We start from the raw sequence: 18,121 nt of genomic DNA, 5'->3' as shown, positions 1-18,121 counted from the left end.
GGCAGAGTGCCAGCCTTGAGCAAAAAAGCAAGGCTCTGGGCTGGAAGGTAGCTCAGTGGTAGAGCGCTTGCCTTGCATGCATGAGGCCCTAGGTTCAATTCCCCAGCACCACATAAGCAAAAAGAAAAAAAAAAGCCAGAAGTGGTGCTGTGACTCAAGTGGTAGAGCACTAACCTTGAGCTGAAGAACTGAGGGACAGCGCCCAGGCCCAGAGTTCAGGCCCCATGACCGGACCCAGAAAAAAAAAAAAAGCAAGGCTCTGCGGTCAAGTCTCAGTATCAGCCCAGAAAGAAAAAAATGTGTGTATAGCCAAGTGCTGGTAGCTCATTACTGTAATCCTAGCAATTCAGGAGGCTAAGATCTAAGGATCACAGCTCAAAGCCAGCCCGGGCAGAAAAGTTCCTGTGAGACGCTGATCTCCAATTAACCATTCAAAAACCAGAAGTGGCACTGTGGCCCAAGAGGTAGAGCACTAGCCTTGAGCACACAGAGGATCAGGGACAGCGCCTAGGCCTGAGTTCAAGTCCCACAACCGACAAAAAAAGTGTATATGTATGTATGTGTGTATATATATATACATATATATGTATATATACGTATATACATATGTGTGTATATATATGTATATGTGTATATACATACACACACACATTCTACAGTTTGACATCAATACTGAAGCAACTCTGGGCTCTTACACCACCTTAGAAGAATCTCAAAGCCATTATGCTGGCTGGAAAAAGTCAGTGTGAAAATGTCACCCAGGCTGGGATCCAATGTGTGTAACATTCTGGAAATGACTCAACTATAATTAGTGACATAGCAAAGATGGAAGGTTCATGGGTTTGTGGTGACAAAGGCCCACAAGAGGGAGATTTCCTGAGGCGATGACTTGCAGCCCAGCTATGGAGTTGATCCCATAGATCGTAGAGGATGAACACTCAGGACTTTACACCCAAAGGATAAAAGATTCAAGCCGGGCGCTGGTGGCTCACGCCTGTAATCCTAGCTACTCAGGAGGCTGAGATCTGAGGATCACGGTTCAAAGCTAGCCCGGGCAGGAGAGACCGTGAGACTCCTATCTCTAGTAAACCACCAGAAAACCGGAAGTGGCGCTGTAGCTCAAGTGGTAGAGCGCTTGCCTTGAGCTGAAGAGCTGAGGGACAGTGCCCAGCCCCAGAGTTCAAGCCCCATGACGACAAAAAAAAAAAAGATTCAATTATTTTACTCTAGGCTTGTGTGTGTGTATGTGTGGTCCTGAGGCTTGAACTCAGGGTCTGGCCACTATCCCTGAGCCTTTTTGCTCGACCACTTTGAGCCATAGCCCCACTTCTGGCTGTTTGATGATTAAAGATACGAGTCTTGCCAGGTACCCGTGGCTCACGCCTGTAATCCTAGCTACTCAGGAGGCTGAGATCTAAGGATAACAGTTCAAAGCCAGCCTGGGCAGGAAAGTCAGTGAGACTCTTATCTCCAATTAACCACCAGAAAACCGGAAGTGGCGCTGTGGCTCAAATTCAGCATGCTTGCCTTGAGCTGAAGAGCTGAGGGACAGTGCCCAGGCCCAGAGTTCAAGCCCCTGACCAACAACAACAAAAAAAAAAGGGGGTCTTACAGACTTTAATGCCCAGACTGGCTTCAACCTGGATTCTCAGATCTCAGCCTATTGTGTAGCTAGGATTATAGGCGTGAGCCTCTGGTACCTGGCTACTATAAAACACTTTCCTTCAAAACCAATTTCAATTCATTTTTCCCTTAAGAAGAAATACAATCACTTACTAAATCACCTTCAGAGCTTGGGGCCTCCTGACTTTGAAATCTTAAAAGCAGTAGTGATCTCGCAGGGAAAGATGAGGGAGAAAGGTAGAAGGGGTGACATTGATCAAGACATTTGTTGAATTGAACCCCTTTTGTACATCTACCTAAAGAATATTTTTTTTAAGGTGATAACTAATCTCAAAGACTTTTTTATCTTTTTTTTTTTGGTCGGTCGTGGGGGCTGAACTCTGGGCCTGGGCGCTGTCCCTCAGCTCTTCAGCTCAAGGCTAACGCCCTACCACTTGAGCACAGCGCCACGTCTGGCTTTTTTCTGCTTATGTGGTGCTGAGGAATTGAACTCAGGGCCTCATACATGCAAGACAAGCACTCTACCCCTGAGCCAACTTCCAGCCCCCTTCAAAGACTTTTTATAAGCAAAGGAGATCCCACATTGTTTTTAAAACCAATCTTCAAATTCATCTCCAGCTGAGGAAAAATTTTCGCACAAGCAAAGAAACAGCGTTTGGGATATAGCTGAGTGGTAGAGTGTGTACCTAGCACACACAAAGCCCTGGGTTGTACTGCCAGCATGAGAAGAGCAAATCAGAGATGTCATCCTAAATGAGGAGGCCTTAGCTGAGTGCTGGTGGCTCATGCCTGTAATCCTAGCTACTCAGGAGGCCAAGATCTGGGGATCACAGTTCAAAGCCAGCTTGGGCAGCAAAGTCCATGAGATTTTTCTCTCCAATTATCTACCAAAAAAAAAAGTCAGAAGTGAGGTTGTGGCTCAAGTGGTAGAGTGATACCCATGAGCACAAAAGCACAGGGACAGCACCCAGGGCCTGAGTTCCAGCCCTAGTATTGGAACAAAAAAGAAAAAGGAAAGAAAGAAAGGAGGGAGGAAAGCAGGGAGGGAGGGAGGGAAAAAAAAAAAAGGAGATTCATCCTTGAAGTCACAGGGGATTTTCTGCATCAGTCCCTAGAGTCACCAGGAGAGTCTTGGAAAAAGCACACCACCACCGCGACCAGCACCCCCTCTCCACCCCACCCCACCACACACAGAGTACTTCTCACCTAGATAAGCCCTGGGGTACTGTACATTACACACCTTTGGTCATAAACACCTCCTGACCAGGAATGTCTCTACTCAAGGGGAAAAAAAAAAGGAAGTGGCGCTGTGGCTCAAGTGGTAGAGCACTCGCCTTGAGCTGAAGAGCTGAGGGACAGCGCCCAGGCCCAGAGTTCAGGCCCCACAACCAACAAAATAAAAAAAAGAAAGAAAAGAAAAAAGAAATTCGTAACGGAGTGTTACAATCTAGCATGGCCTGTGGCTTTTTTTTTAGAAGAATGGAGAGTTACAATCTAGCATGGCCTGTGCCTTTTTTTTTTTTTTTTTTAAGAATACACAAATGACAGGTTTGTTTTGGTTTGGTTTTTGTCAGTCGTGGGGCTTGAACTCTGCGCCTGGGCACTGTCCCTCAGCTCTTCAGCTCAAGGCAAGTGCTCTACCACTTGAACCATAGCGCCACTTCCAGTTTTCTGGTGGTTAATTGGAGATAACAGTCTCACAAAACTTCCTTCCCAGACTGGCTTTGAACCATGATCCTCAGATCTCAGCCTCCAGAGTAGCTAGGATTATAGGGCGTAAGCCACCAGTGCCCAGTCAAATGACATTTTTTTTTTTTTGGTAGGTCATGGGGCTTGAACTCTGGACCTGGGTGCTGTCCCTCAGCTCTTCAGCTCTTCAGCTCTTCAGCTCAAGGCAAGTGTTCTACCACTTGAGCTACAGCGCCACTTCCGGTTTTCTAGTGGTTTATTGGAGATAGGATTCTCACAGTCTTTCCTGCCCAGGCTGGCTTTGAACTGCGATCCTGAGCTCTCAGCCTCCCGAGTAGCTAAGATTACAGGTGTGAGCCACCGGCGACTGGCAAATGACATTTTCTTACATAAAATTAATTCAGTGTAAAAAGATTAATTTGGGGCTGGTAATGTGGTTTAGTGGTAGCATGCTTACCTAGTATGCGTGAAGCCCTGGGTTCAATTCCTCAGTACCACATAAACAGAAAGAAAAAAAAGCCAGAAGTAGCACTATGACTCAAGTGGTAAAGCACATAGCCTTGCACAAAAAGAAGCTTGGAGACAGTACTCAGGCCCTGAGTTCAAGCCCCAGGACAGAAGGAGAAGGAGAAGGAGAAGGAGAAGGAGGAGGAGGAGGAGGAGGAGGAGGAAGAGGAGGAGGAGGAGGAGGAGGAGGAGGAGGAGGAGGAGGAGGAGGAGGAGGAGGAGGAGGAGGAGGAGGAGAAGGAGAAGGAGAAGGAAGAAGAAGAAGGAGAAGGAGGAGGAAGAGGAAGAGGAGGAGGAGCCAGGAGGAGGAAGAAGAGGAAGAGCCAGAGGAGGAGGAGGAGAAAAATGAAAAATGAATTCCTACATTAACTGTAAACCTTGCCTTTTGTGCATAATTTTCATCCAACAGTAAAATAAAACTGCAAAGCTGGCCATCAGTGGCTCACATCTGTAATCCCAGCTATCAGGAGGCTGAGATCTGAATATCATGGTTTGAAGCCAGCCCAGACAGACAAAGAAAGAGACTCCTATCTCCAATTATCCAGTAAAAAGTGAGAAGCGGATGAATAACTCAAGTGGCAGGTTACCAGCCTTGGGAGAAAAAGTCAAGCGAGAGTACAAGGCCTTGAGTTCAAGCCCCAGTACTGGTATACGCATGTATACATACACATACACACACACACACCCTTCTCACAAAGTTAGCCTCTCTATATTGAATCAACATTTCATTTTTGAGGGATTTCTTGGTTTGGGCATAAAGAACTAGACAAGTCATTACTTCGAGCAATTACCCTGGCAGGCGTTTGCTCTGATCTTCTGAGCCATGTGGAAGTGGTTAGTAAGGTAGCCATCAAACCCGCCCACGTGGCAGGGGAAGACACCTCAGGAATCCCAGCTGCTACAAAGCAAGAGAGAAGCTGACCACTTATCCAGTCTCACGGTGTGGAGAGAGCTCTCCTTCCAGTTAGAACTACTAAGGACAGGACACACAGCCCGGAGGGACCTCAGCCCACCCTCCTCTCCCAAGCAAATGGTGACCAACACTTGTACACCCAAGGCAGTGGAAAGAGCTGTATTATTGCATCGACCAGGTACCCTTCTTGCATGTGGCATTTTTGTTTTTTAAACCCCAGACCTGGGACTCAAACTCTGGGCCTAGGCACCGTCCCTGAGCTCCTTTTGCTCAAGACTAGCACTCTACCACTTGAGCCACAGTGCCATTTTCAGCTTTTTCTGTGATTTTGAATAAGAGTCTCATAGACTTTCCTACCCCGGCTGGCTTTGAACCATGATCCTCCAATCTCAGCCTTCTGAGTAGCTAGGATTAGAGGCATGAGCCACTGGCACTGGGAGTATGTGGTATCTTTAATGAGAGGAAATTTACATGCGTTTCCCCACAAATAGTAAGCCATTCTGGCCAGTAAGCAGATTCAGCTCCAAAAGTTTTTGCTTACAATGTCCATTCACCATGCTATTATATACCCATAATATCAGTTTCCCCCATCGTCTGGAATTTCATAAGGTCAATTTTCTTAAGCATGTTCAATAAGCAAGCACTAGGTTCTTGTCTTCCATCTAGTGCTCTTGAACATCCTCTAAAATAGAAAACATTAATTTTTAATGTTTACCACAGCATCCTCCTCTACTCTTTTTCCAAATAAACCTTTACTTGCTCCATGAGAGATTACAAATTGTGTGTGTGTATGTGTGTACACAGCATGCACACGTGCTAATAATATTAAGGCTTGAACGCCAAGCCTCAAGCTCTCAGTCTTTTCACTCATGGCTGGTGCTCTACCACTTGAGATAAGAATCTTCCAGATTTGCCTGCCTCAGCCAGCTTCCAACAGGAGATCCTCAACTCTCAGCCTCCTGAGTAGCAAGGACTGTAGGTCTCAGCCACTGGAGCTGGGCTAACCTTTTCAATATTATATTTAATTCTTACTGTCTGAGGAAAATAACTGTAGATGAATTTGGTTTTGCTTTGCTTGCTGTTGTTTTAGTTTTATTGTTGCTGTTGTTTGCCATGCTGGGAATAAACCCACGGACTTGTTCATGCCAAGCAAGTGCTCTACCACAGAGCTGCTTCCCCAGCCCTGACCAGTTCCTTAATGAGAAACAAAGCAACCACATTTACCCAAGTCCTCTGCAGTTTTAGGGCAATTTTAAAACAGCTGCAAGAACCCAGAAAGCTGGGGTTTTCTTGTAAAATAATAGGTTATTGAAATGTTTTCTTTTGGTAAACTTGGCTACAGAGTAGCATTAAAATTCTAATATAAAAAAATTTTAAAAAATTCTAATATAACCCTGTATAAATGCCAGGAAAAAGGAAGCAGAATTATAATTCTGAATTATAAGAATTATAACTACACAGAAATGGAGGGACAAAGTGAACCAATGCAGCAATGGCGCTCACTGGACACTATGTTGAAAATGAACTATATAACTTGTGGATGGGGATGGGAGGGGAAAAAGTGAGGGAGACGGAGGGAAGGAGTGACACTGTCCAAAAAGAAGTGTATTCTCTACCTGACTGTAACCCCTCTGTCCATCACCTTTTTAATAACCATAAAAGAAAGCAGGAAGAAAGAAAGGAAGGAAGGAAGGAAGGAAGGAAGGAAGGAAAGAAGGAAGGAAGGAAGGAAGGAAGGATGGATTATAACTAGGTGTGGTAGAATAGGCCTGCCATCCCAGCACTCCGGAGGCTGAGGAAGGAGGATCACAAGTTTGAGGCCAGCCTACATACTCTGTCTAAAAGATAGAGACAGAGGAGACAGAGACAGAGAAGAAAACTTTAAGGGGGGGAGGGGGAACTACAGGGCAGCATTATAAATCTAACCTCAAAAGGGCTTCCAGAAACTCAAATGTAACCCCCTACCCAAAACACAAAGATGATTCCTGTGGCCTATAACCCTACTTTTTCAGGAAGCTGCGATCTGAGGATCCATCTGAGACCAGCCTGGGCAGGAGTCTGTAAGGCTCTTACCTCCAATTAGCCCCGCCCCCTCCCACACACACAGACACAGCTGGAAGTGGAGCTCAAGGCTAGTGCCTTGAGCTAAAAAAAAAGTCAAAAGGGCAACACCCAGACCCTGAATTCAAATCCCAGTACCAGCAACGAAAAAATAATTCCAGATGACACTATAAAATCTGAGTCCCTATAAGCATGCTCTGAAGTATTTCTGCTTTCCCATCCACATACACAAGTAAGCGATTCTAGAAAGCACTGTGGGCTAAGCAGGCATCTGCTCACTATCTCCACCAAAGGTTCCCCTGTAAACCAGCCACTGCCCAATAATGCTTCTATTTATTTTACTCAGAAGCAGATCTATTAGCCAGAAGTCCTAAAAACACAAACGTTTGGTTGTGCTTGGAGGAACTCCAATATTGGTGCCTTACTGCAGAACGATGCTGCAGGAATACAAAGTGAGCCACGTGCACGCTGCACCCACGGATGAAGTGCGTGGACGGGAAGTGTCCTACCCGGAAAACCGACCCATCAGAGGCTGAGGGTCAAGCCCGGCCGGGAGGTGGCCTGCAGAAGGTCGCCAGAGGACGGGCGCAGGGCTCTGCCTTACCCAAACATAAATAATAAATAAATAAATAACATGTAAGGCCACTCCCCCAAAAGCTTTCAGAACCCCCAGAAGCTGTTCTTCTTCTCCATTCCTGGTTCGGATTGAAGAAGAAAAGCCTAGACAAAGCTGGGCCAGGAGGTGTTCAGAAATGGGCTTGGCAAAAAGCACCACGTGGAAGGAGCATTCAACAGAACCCAGTTCTCCCCTCCCCCGGGGCAGGTTTGGCTCAGAAAACGCTGGCTGCTCATGGCTGGATGGAGGACACGGGAGTCCCTTGGGGTCCTCGGGCCGCAGCCCCCTGCCCAAACCCCTCCCCCCTCCCTAACACGCCGTGCGGGTCAGACCTGGGGAACTAAACTGACAAGGAAGGCTTTAACAACCATCATAAAAGGAAACAGCCCCAGGCCGGCAACTCCAGAGCCGGGGGGCGGGGAGTCCGGGCGGATAACCGGTTCCAGATGAGAAGCAAACGCTCCCCCATCTCCAGAGCTCCCTCCCCCTGGAGGACCCGGGTCCTTTGTGAGCCTCCGCGCCCTCCTTTCTGGGGGACCCCTACATAATCCCCAATAGCCGCTGGCCTTCAGCTGCCATAAATGAAATCCAGACATTACAAGGGAACTTGGGGGTGGATTTTTTTTCTTTTTCCCCTTCTCAAATCACACACACACACACACACACACACACACACACACACACACACACACACACCTCAGGGGTCCAACGATCACATGGCTAAAGTTTGTGGAACTTAAATCGTAAAAAAGAAAACCAACCACCACCAGAAGTTGTTGTTTTAAAATACATTAAAAAATAATGTTTAATTTTAGAGATATGTGTCCTTTAAAAAAACGTATCTGTCCTTTGCTTTATATGAATAATAATAATGATCGAAGATGACCCAAAGTTTGCCCTCCATCAAGGCACGCCGGAGAGATCAGACCTAACTTGGCAGAGGGCGTGTTCCTTTGTCGCCCACCCCGAACCTTCGGCCCCGCGCGGGGACGAGCCGCGGGGCACCGGGCGTGCGGTGGCATCCACGCCACCCGCCACCTCCCCGGCCCGCCGCCGGCCTCGGGGACCCGGAGCAAGAGGCCTCGGGTCCCCGGAAGCGGCGAGGGGCGCTGTCACCGGCAGGGTGGGGTGGAAGGAAAGCGGGGGAAGGGCGCCCGGGAGACCGGCGGCGTGGAGGACTGGAAGGGAACGGGGGGAACCGGCGGGGCACCGCGCGGCCGAGCCCGGCGGAGGAGAGCCGGGAGGGTGCGGCGGGCGGCGAGGAGCCTGGAGGGCCCAGAACTCCTGCCGCTATTGTCGCCGGGCTGCCCGGGCCTCGATCGGCCGGGGACCCCGCGGGCCCCGCGCCGTCCCCGGCTCGCGCCCAGGCGCTGCGCGGCTCTGCGCGGCGCTGCGCGGCGCTGCGGGCACCGGGACTCGCACAAGTTGCCGCCCGCGGCCGGGACCCCGCCGGCGCCCGCCCAGCCCGGCGCGGGCATTGTTTCCCCGCGCGCGCGCGTCCTACCTCGGCGGCGCCGGCGGCTTCCAGTCCCGGGCTCCGGGCTCCGCGGCTCCCGGGCCCCCGGCTGGCGAGGGCGCGGCGGCTCCGCGCTATTAATACCCGCGGGCGGTGGCGGCGGCGGCGGCGGCGCGGGAGCGCGAACGGGGCTGGCGGCGGCCGGCCGAGGTCCGAGCCATCAAAGGCGGCGCGGGGCGGAGGGGAGGGCGGAGCAGGCAGGGTGGGTGGGGAGCGGGCTCCGGGTCGCCATGGCCGCCTCGACGCCGGACCGAGCGCCGCCGGCGCGGGGAGGAGCGGCGCAGAGCGGGCGGTGGCCGCGTCCCCGCCCCGCGCCTCGCCGAGCGCCCCGCAGCCGCTGCGCCCGCGCGGGACCCGCTGTCTCCGAGCCCCGCGAGCGGGAAGTGCCCGCGGCCGCCGCCCCTTCCCGGGCCTGGGCCGGCCCCCTCGGCAGGGGACGGGGTGGGGAGCCGGACCGCCGCCGCGCCGGGCCGCGGGGACACTCGGAGAGCCACAGCCCCCCCCAGCGTCCGGGCCTGCGCCCTGCGCCCCGCGCTCCGCCCCGTTCCGCCCCGCCCCGGGGGCAGGTGCGCCCGAGGTGGCCCTCGGGCCGGGCGGCGCCGCCTCCCCGCCGAGCCTAACCTGTGCGCGCGCGGCTAGGGCTGGGATCCGAGCTGCGCCACCGCGAAGACGGACGCGAGCGGGAAGGGGAGGGAGGGGGCGCTGGACAGCGATCGGAGCACGGGCGGGAGAAGCCGCTGGTAGGGGGAGGTCGGGTGCTCCCTGCACACCGGGTCGCGCCGTGGCGTGGGGGGCGGCGACCAGCCCCGAGCCCCCTCCTCCCCACCGCGCTGCGGGCTTCCGGCACACCCTGGGCGGCGCGGGGCTGGGGGCGGAGGGAACCCCACGACCGTGCGCCCCCACCACCCTCCTCCTGGGGGACCCGCGGGCGAAGGCGTGGGCGCTGCTTGGTCCCCTTCGGTCTTCCTGGAACTTGATGAGCCAAGATTCAGGACCCAAGGAGGCCGGGCCACTGGGGGGGCCGGGGTGGGGTCAGTCACCGTCCCTACACCCCGGGTGCCTCTCCATGGTCCTCGCGGGCTGGAATGGGTTTGGGCGGCAGCCGGGGAGATCTGGAAGCCGCGCTCTTCCAATGCTGTAGGCTCCTGGCTCTGAACCCTGGTCACTTTGTTCCCCTCAGCAGTAGTTCCCTCACCCTGGGCCCAAAGGGCACCTCTCCTGGGGGGGACCACTGGGAACTCAGCCTAATGAAAGCCGCCGTGGTGGGAGGGCACTCAAGGATTGGCCCCAGGCAGTTTCTGGAAGGGAGTTGTGAGCCTTTTGGGGAGAGGTCAGGAGGATCATACAGGCCTGAAATATAAGGAGAAACTGAGGTAGGGCTTAGACATGGTGGGTTTGGGGCTGGGCTGTCAGCCCCTGGCCAGCTGTGTGTCTTTCAGCTGTAGAAGAGATGTGCTCAACCAGTAACCAGGGGAGAATGTGATTTAGAGCCACCGTCAGCAAGACCAACACTGATACCTGGAAGAAATTCAGATGAGTTCATCTTTACATATGCATTTATTTAGTTTAAGTCCATAGGCATAGGCCTAAGTGAGGGGCCTGAAAATCTGCATTTCTAACTAGTTCCCAACCTGTGCTGCTGCTCTGATCTGGGGACTGCAGATGGAGAACCGCTGTGTAAGGGTCGGGCTGCGAGTGTATGGAAGCACCTGTATAGTTATTAGAAGATCCCTGCAAAATCCTTCTCCCTGGAAAATCAACCCCTTGTCATTGTGAGCCATTTATCCTTAACTTTCAGAATATAAACATGTAGGATGTCCTAGGATTGTACCGCTTGAGTCATGCATAACTTAAGGTTATGCCCAGGCCAAACTTGGACAAAGATTCTCCTACCTCTGTCTCCCAAGTGGCTGGGATTACCACCACCTCTGGATCCGAAAAAGGTCTCCTTTCACTCCAGGCTGCAGCAGGAAGTTATTCAGAAATCTTCCTTGGGTGCCTCAGTCGACTGTGCAACCAAAGATACACAGCAAGAGGGCAGACAGACACCACTGGAGCGCAGTGGAGGCTCTGTAGGGCCCTGTGGATAGCAGGCTAAAGGAGTGTCTGAGAGAGAGCAGCCAGGGCTGGGAATGTGGCCTAGTGGTAGAGTGCTTGCCTAGCATGTGTGAGGCCCTGGTTTCCATTCCTCAGTACCACATACACAGAAAAAGCCGGAAGTGTCGCTGTGGCTCAAGTGGTAGAATGCTAGCCTTGAGCTGAAGAGCTCAGTGATAGGGCCTATGCCAAGAGTTCAAGCCCCAAGGCTGACAAAAAAGAAAGGAGAAGAAGAAGAGGAGGAGAGAGGGAAGTTACTGCTCCAGAACATGCTGTCACATTTATAAATAAAGTTTTATTGGAACACAACCACATTCATATATATGTAAAAGAGACTATATGGCCCACAAGTTGTAAATATTTGCTATCTTGACCTTTACAGAAAAATCTGGCCATTCCCTCATTCCAGAGCACTGAAGCCAAAATGATTTTAATTGGAATATAATTTTAACTTTTCAGTTGTGAAAGTGTGTATCTCAATATATATCAGTATAAAGCATGTATCTCAATATATAATATCTCAAAATATTATTATTCCATTGTCCCAATTTTTGTAGCCATTGCTATATTTAGTTTTAATCTCAACGATACAGATATTTTAGGGAAGTTTTTGTTTTTATTTTTGTTTTTTTTTGGGGGGTGGGGGTTGGTCATGGAGCTTGAGCTCTGGGCCTGGGCGCTCTCCCTGAGATCTTCAGCTCAAGGTGAGTGTTCTACCACTTGAGCTCAATTAAGCACCCAGAAAAGAGGTGGTGTTCTGGCTCAAATAGTAAAGCAGTAGCCTTGAGCAATAAAAGCTCAGAAACGGCACCTAGGCCTTGAACTCAAGTTGCAGGACACACACACACACACACACACACACACACACACACAGAGTAAAAATACATTGTAAACATACTCAAGTCTTTTAACTTTCTTTTTCTTTTTTTTTTGGGGGGGGGTGGGGAGTCCGGTCATGGGGCCTGAACTCTGGGCCTGGGCGCTGTCCCTCAGCTCTTCAGCTCAAGGCTAGCGCTCTACCACTTGAGCCACAGTGCCACTTCCGGCTTTTTTCTTTTTGCTTATGTGGTGCTGAGGAATCGAACCCAGGGCCTCATGCATGCAAGGCAAGCGCTCTACCACTGAGCCACCTTCCCAGCCCCCCCTTTTTTTTTGGTCAGTCGTGGGGCTTGAACTCTGGGTCTGAGCTCTGTCCCTCAGCTCTTCATCTCAAGGAGAGCGCTCTACCACTTAAGCTACAGCACCACTTCCAGTTTTCTAGTGGTTTATTGGAGATAAGGGTCTCACTGACTTTCCCTGCCTGGGCTGGCTTTGGACAGGCGATCCTCAGATCTCAGCCTCCTGAGTAGCTAGGATTACAGGTGTGAGCCACCGGCACCCGGCTTAACTTTTTTTTTTTAACCTTTATTATTATAAATAGAGAAGAATTATAGGTAGCAAAGGAAACCGGAACTCCAGCAAGAAACCTCAATGTCTCTAGGGGGGTGGGGGACACAAATACTGTAATTAAAATTTCCAACTCACAAATGACCAGCTTTCATCATGATCTGTCAACCTGTTGTAAAAGTATTCTTTTTTTTTTTTTTTTGGGTCTGGTCGTGGGGCCTGAACTCTGGGCCTGGACGCTGTCCCTTAGCTCTTCAGCTCAAGGCTAGCGCTCTACCACTTGAGCCACAGTGCCACTTCCAGCTTTTTTTCTTTTTGCTTATGTGGTGCTGAGGAATTGAACCCAGGGCCTCAGGCATGCAAGGCAAGCGCTCTACCACTGAGCCACCTTCCCAGCCCCAAAAGTATTCTTTTATTTATTTTCAATTGTTCTGGTCCTAGTGCTTGAACTCTGGGCCTCAGTTCTTTTTGCTCACAGCTAGCATTCTACCATTGGAACCACTGCTCCATTTCCAGCTTTTTCTGAGTGGTTTATTGGAGATAAGCGTCTTATGGACTTTCCTGCCCAGGCTGGATTTGAACTGGGATCCTCAGATCTCAGCCTCCTGAGCAGCTAGGATTACAGGTGTGAGCCTCCAATGCCCCACTGTGAAAATATTCTTATAATGTCACAAGATGTTTTTTTGACTCCCTCAAGATTAAGGAAAAGTTTTATTCTGGCCTCACGTGAATGACAAGAAATGGTTCCTAGATCTCTAACTTAACCCAGATCCTAAACTATATTGTGAGGGGGGGTGGAGAAGAGCCCTCCCTCCAGCCTCTTGGCACTGAATGAGTTAAAAATGTGTCACTTAATGGTGACCTCTGCCCTGTAGGTGCTTCTGGCAGGCTTGTAATGCTCCAGGCCCTAAACTTCAATTAAAACCTGTGTCCAGTGGAAAAATACCATCGTGTTCTCACCCTAAAGATGATGTGTTAGTCTATTGACAGTGTGTTCTTACCTAATACACTCTCCTATCACTTTCACTACACTTCATGTCTTGCCTAGGTTCTGGGAACTCCTCCTGATGAGTTGCTTTTAGGGAATTCTTCATTTAATACCATGTCAAAGGGACAGAGGGAGGGACAGAGAGACAGAGAGGAAGAGAGAAAAAGAGATTCAACACCAGAGAGAAAGAAAGAGAGAGATGGGTATGTGAAGTTATGTCTATTCCAGGACTGACCTGAAGAAAACTCTAACAGAAGTGAAGGTTAAAGGTTAAAACTTCCAAACAATTCTCAAAATTGAAATAAGATTTTTTTCAAGACTAACAAAATGACACAAAATTCATTTGGAAAAACACACTGAAGATTAGCTAAAGCAAAATTTGGAACAATAAGTGATATAAGCTCTATAGTAAAAACATATTAAGAGGTTATAAACAAATATTTTGGTGCTGGGACAGGGATCAGCAGGTCAGTACAAAGAATAATGAAGGCAATATAGGACAAAGTTGATACTTGAAAGAAGCATGAAGACGTGGGTTATGTATGTGGTACCTACATACACATGGGAGAAAAAAAGGACACTGGATTCAAATCTTTCTTATGACAAAATAAATACCATAAAGATCAATGATAAAATTTTTTAAAAAGTTAAGATCAGAAGTCATGATTTATTTTTTATTTTTTAAAGAAAGCCTTATATGGGGAAGAATTTTTAAGATTAAAAACATGAAATCATAAAAGCAAATATTGAGGGTGGGCGCTGGGGCTCACACCTGTAATCCTAGCTACTCAGGAGGCTGAGATCTGAGGATCACAGTTCAAAGCCAGCCTGGGCAAGGAAAGCTCATGAGACTCTTATCTCCAATAAATCACTCAGAAAACTGGAAGTGACTCTGTGGCTCAAGTAGTAGAATATTAGCCCCCGAGTTCAAGCCCCACAACTGACAAAACCAAAACCAAAAAAAACAGTAAAAGGGTGGGGGGAGGATGGGAAGGGATGGGAAGGGGAAACAAAGGAGGAGGCTACAATGCTTGATAAGAAATGTACTCATTATCTTGCCCATGTAATTGTAACCCCTCTGTACAGTATTTTCACAGTAAAAAATGTGCTACAGGATTACAGTTGATTACCTTCATATCTCAAAGATATTATAAATACACACAAAAAAAAGACAACCACGTGGCGAAATGAGCAAAGGACATGACAGACAGCTCATGAAAAAAGACAAGTCAGTGGAGATCAGGCTCTTCGGGCTCATGCCTGGAATCCCATCTACTCAGGAGGCTGAGAGCTGAGGATCTAGTTTGAAGCCAGTCTGGGAAGGAAGATGAGGAGACTCTTTTGTTTAATTAATCAGAAAATGCCAGAAGTGGAGCTGTAGCTCAACTGATAAAGTACCAACCTGAGTAAAAAATAATCAGGAACAGCACTGGGGCCCTGAGTTCAAGGCCCAGCATTGGCACTCCCCTGCCCCTTGCCCTCTACCCCCAAAACAGAACTGGGTACTAGGTGGCTCAGATCTGTGATCCTAGCTACTTAGGAGGCTAAGATCATGGTTGGAAGGATCATGGTTGGAAGCCAGCCCAAGCATGACTTAAGTGGCAGAGCATCAGCCAAGCAAGCTAAGTGAGCTCGAAGTCCTGACTTCAAGCTCTATCCCATACAGCCATAAAGTCAAGAAAGAACAAAAATGTAAGCTGGGCATCAGTGGCTCACACCTGTAATCCTAGCTACTCAGGAGGCTGAGATCTGAAGATCACAGTTCAAAGCCAGCCCAGGCAGAAAAGTCCATGAGACTCTTATCTCCAACTAACCAACAGAAAACCGAAAGTGGTGCTGTGACTCAAGTGGTAGAGCACTTGCCTTCAGCTGAAGAGGTGAGGGACAGTACCTAGGCCCAGAATTCAAGCCCCATGACTGACAAAACAATAAACAAAGAACAACATGTATTTCAGATGCATTGACTTAAACTTATTTGACTAGTTGCATGAAGCAAGTGGTAGATTGCCTGCCACAAATGCTCTAGTGCAAACTAGAAGGCTTTCCAAAGAAAAAGAAAAAGACAAGTGCTAAAGTTTTGCCAACAGCAGAGCTGGGTGCTATGTCTGTCTCAATTAGCGGGCGTTGGGTCATCTGTCGCTTCATCACAAGCTGAGCAAAGCCTAATGGCAGAAAAAAAAAAGTGTATCCCCTAGTCTGGATTGGCTCCAAGTATATTAGCTGGTATGACTGGAGAGTTTAAATGGGGAACTCCTCCCGTGACAGTTCACGGGAGAGCATCTCCCAGGCGGCCTCTTGAGGGTGGTGATTTCTGGATAGCTGGGACTTCCTGGAGAAGATGTGTACTGATTGGCCTTTTCTGAGTCTAGCCACAAATGTCACATTAGCATCATGTACTGCCACCTCTGTTGATCAAACGAGCCACAAGCTTATTCCAATTTAAAAGTTGAGCACAGAGATTCTGTGTGTGTGTGTCCCTACATGCACATGCATGTGCTAATATTGGAATTTGAACTCAAGGCTTGAACACTGGTATTTTAGCTTTTCTCTCTAGGCTAGCTCTCTACTAGTTGAGCCACACCTCCACTTCTAGCTTTTTGGAGGTTAATTGGAAATAATCCTCTATTTCTTTATTTCTTTTTCCCTTTCTTTCTCTTTTTTTCCCCTTTCTTTCTGTGCCTTTTGCTTAAGTCTAACATTCTATCACTTAAGCTACAGCTCCATTTTTGGCTTTTTGATGGTTAATTAGAGCTAAGAGTCTCCTGAACTTTCCTGCCTGGATTGGCTTTGAACTGTGATCCTCAGGATCTTAGCCTTTTGAGCAGCTAGGATTACAGGCAAGAGTCACCAGTGCCTAACCAGACTTCATTTCTTCCTTCCTTCCCTCCTTCTTTTCTTTTTGCCAATCCCGGGCTCTGTCCCTGATCTGCTTTTGCTCAAGGCTGGCACTCTACTACTTAAGCCACAGCTCCACTTCCAGCTTTTTCTGTTTATGTTGTACTTAGGAATCGAACCCAGGACTTCATGCATACTCAACATGCATTCTACCACTATGCCACATTCCCAGATCATTTTTTCTTTTTCTCTCTTTCTTTCTTTTTCTTTTCTTTTCTTTCTTTTTTTTTTTGTACTGGACCTCGGATTTGAACTCAGGGTCTGGGTGCTATATCTGTGGTTTTTGTGCTTAAGGCTAGTGCTTTACCACTTGAGCCACACATCCACTTCAGACTATTTTTGGCAATGGAGATGAACCACACTCATGCCTGGGTTGGCTTTGAATTTTGATTCTCAGATCTCAGCCTCCTGAGTAACTTGATTACAAGCATGAGCCACTGATGCCTAACCAGACTCCATTTATTTCTTTCTTTTCCCTCCCCCCCCTTTCTTCCTTCCCTCCCGGTTTTCTTTCTTTCCTTTTTGTTGGTCCTAGGGCTTAAACTCTGGGCCTGGGCTCTGTTTCTGAGCCTCTCTTTGCTCAAGGCTAGCGCTCTACCACTTGAACCACAGCACTACTTCTGGCTTTTTCTGCTTATGTGGTACTGAGGAATCGAACCCAGGGCTCCATACATGCTAGGCAAGTACTCTGTAACATTCCCAGTCCTGATTCTCTCTCTCTGTCTCTCTCTGTCTCTCTCTGTCTCTTTCTCTGTCTCTCTCTCTCTGTCTGTGTCTCTCTTTGCTAGTCCTGGGGCTTGAACTCTTATCTTCGGTGAACCACCAAAAAGCTGGAAGTGGAGATGTGGCTTAAGTGGTAGAGCCCTAGCCTTGACAGAACTGCGCCTACACCTTGAATTCAATCAACAGGATGGGCACAAAAAACAAAACAAGACAAAATAAAATAAAAAATATACTTCCTAGCCAGGCATCAGTGGCTCATGCCTAAAATCTAGCTACTCAGGAGGCTGAGATCTGAGGATCATGGTTCAAAGCCAGCCCAGGCAGAAAAGTCTGTGAAATTCATCTCCAATAAACCACTCAGGAAACTAGAAGTGGTGCCGTGGCTCAAGTGGTAGAGCGCTCGCCTTGAGCTGCAGAGCACGGGGGCTGTGCCCAGACCCAGAGTTTAAGCCCCACAGCCAACAACAACAACAACATAAAAAAAGAGTTCAAAGCCTTTCCTGCCAGGGCTGGCTTCAAACTTGGGTCCTCAGATCTCAGCCTCCTAAGCAGCTAGGATGACAGGCATGAACCACGGGTATCCAGCTTCACTTCATTTCCAAAAGAAAGATTTTAGGGGGAAAGTAGAAGAAGGTCACAGGCTTCAGTCATTTTGAATTTTGCTCAGGAAAGGAAATAAATGCATATGGGAAAGTCTGTCTCTGTTTGCAGTTACTTGAAGTATTTTCATTGTTCAAGAATGTATCTCCTTTCCATGTCCCCCACACATACCACATGACCTCATGCTTGTGGAATTTCTAGAAGTTGATCTCATAGAGTGGAGAGCAGCACTGTGGTTTCCAGAGGTGGGGGGGGGGGGGGGAGAGGGCGTGGGGAGGAGAGAGGGAGGGGAGGAGAGAAAAAGGGGATGGGAGGGGAAAGCAGGGAAGGGGGCAGTGGGAAAGGCTGGGTGTAGCAGGGGGTCAGGAGGCATGAGTTCTATGGGGTGAAGTAGAGGATGAGAATGTGCTGGAAATTTTCTAAAAACCAGAAAGAAGGCTTTGAATGTTGTCACCACAAAGGAATGATAAAAGGTGGAAGCAACAGATATGTTTACCCAGATTTGAA

General features: G+C 48.9%; 1 protein-coding gene across 1 annotated transcript in view; it reads right to left on the bottom strand.

The window, feature by feature from the left end:
- Nucleotides 1-9,010, bottom strand: part of Farp1 (FERM, ARH/RhoGEF and pleckstrin domain protein 1) — a 233,550-nt gene extending 224,540 nt beyond the window's left edge. The window contains exon 1 of the mRNA XM_042682639.1: nt 8,914-9,010. The gene's annotated coding sequence lies outside the window, so the exon portion shown is untranslated. The remainder of the gene's footprint in view (nt 1-8,913) is intronic.
- Nucleotides 9,011-18,121: the final 9,111 nt, after the last annotated feature.

The sequence above is a fragment of the Dipodomys spectabilis genome, unplaced genomic scaffold, assembly GCF_019054845.1.
Source record: "Dipodomys spectabilis isolate Male_0828 unplaced genomic scaffold, ASM1905484v1 ptg000075l, whole genome shotgun sequence".
Taxonomy (NCBI): Eukaryota; Metazoa; Chordata; class Mammalia; order Rodentia; family Heteromyidae; genus Dipodomys; species Dipodomys spectabilis.
Note: the sequence above shows the minus strand (reverse complement) of the source record. Positions and strands in the feature narration are given on the sequence as shown.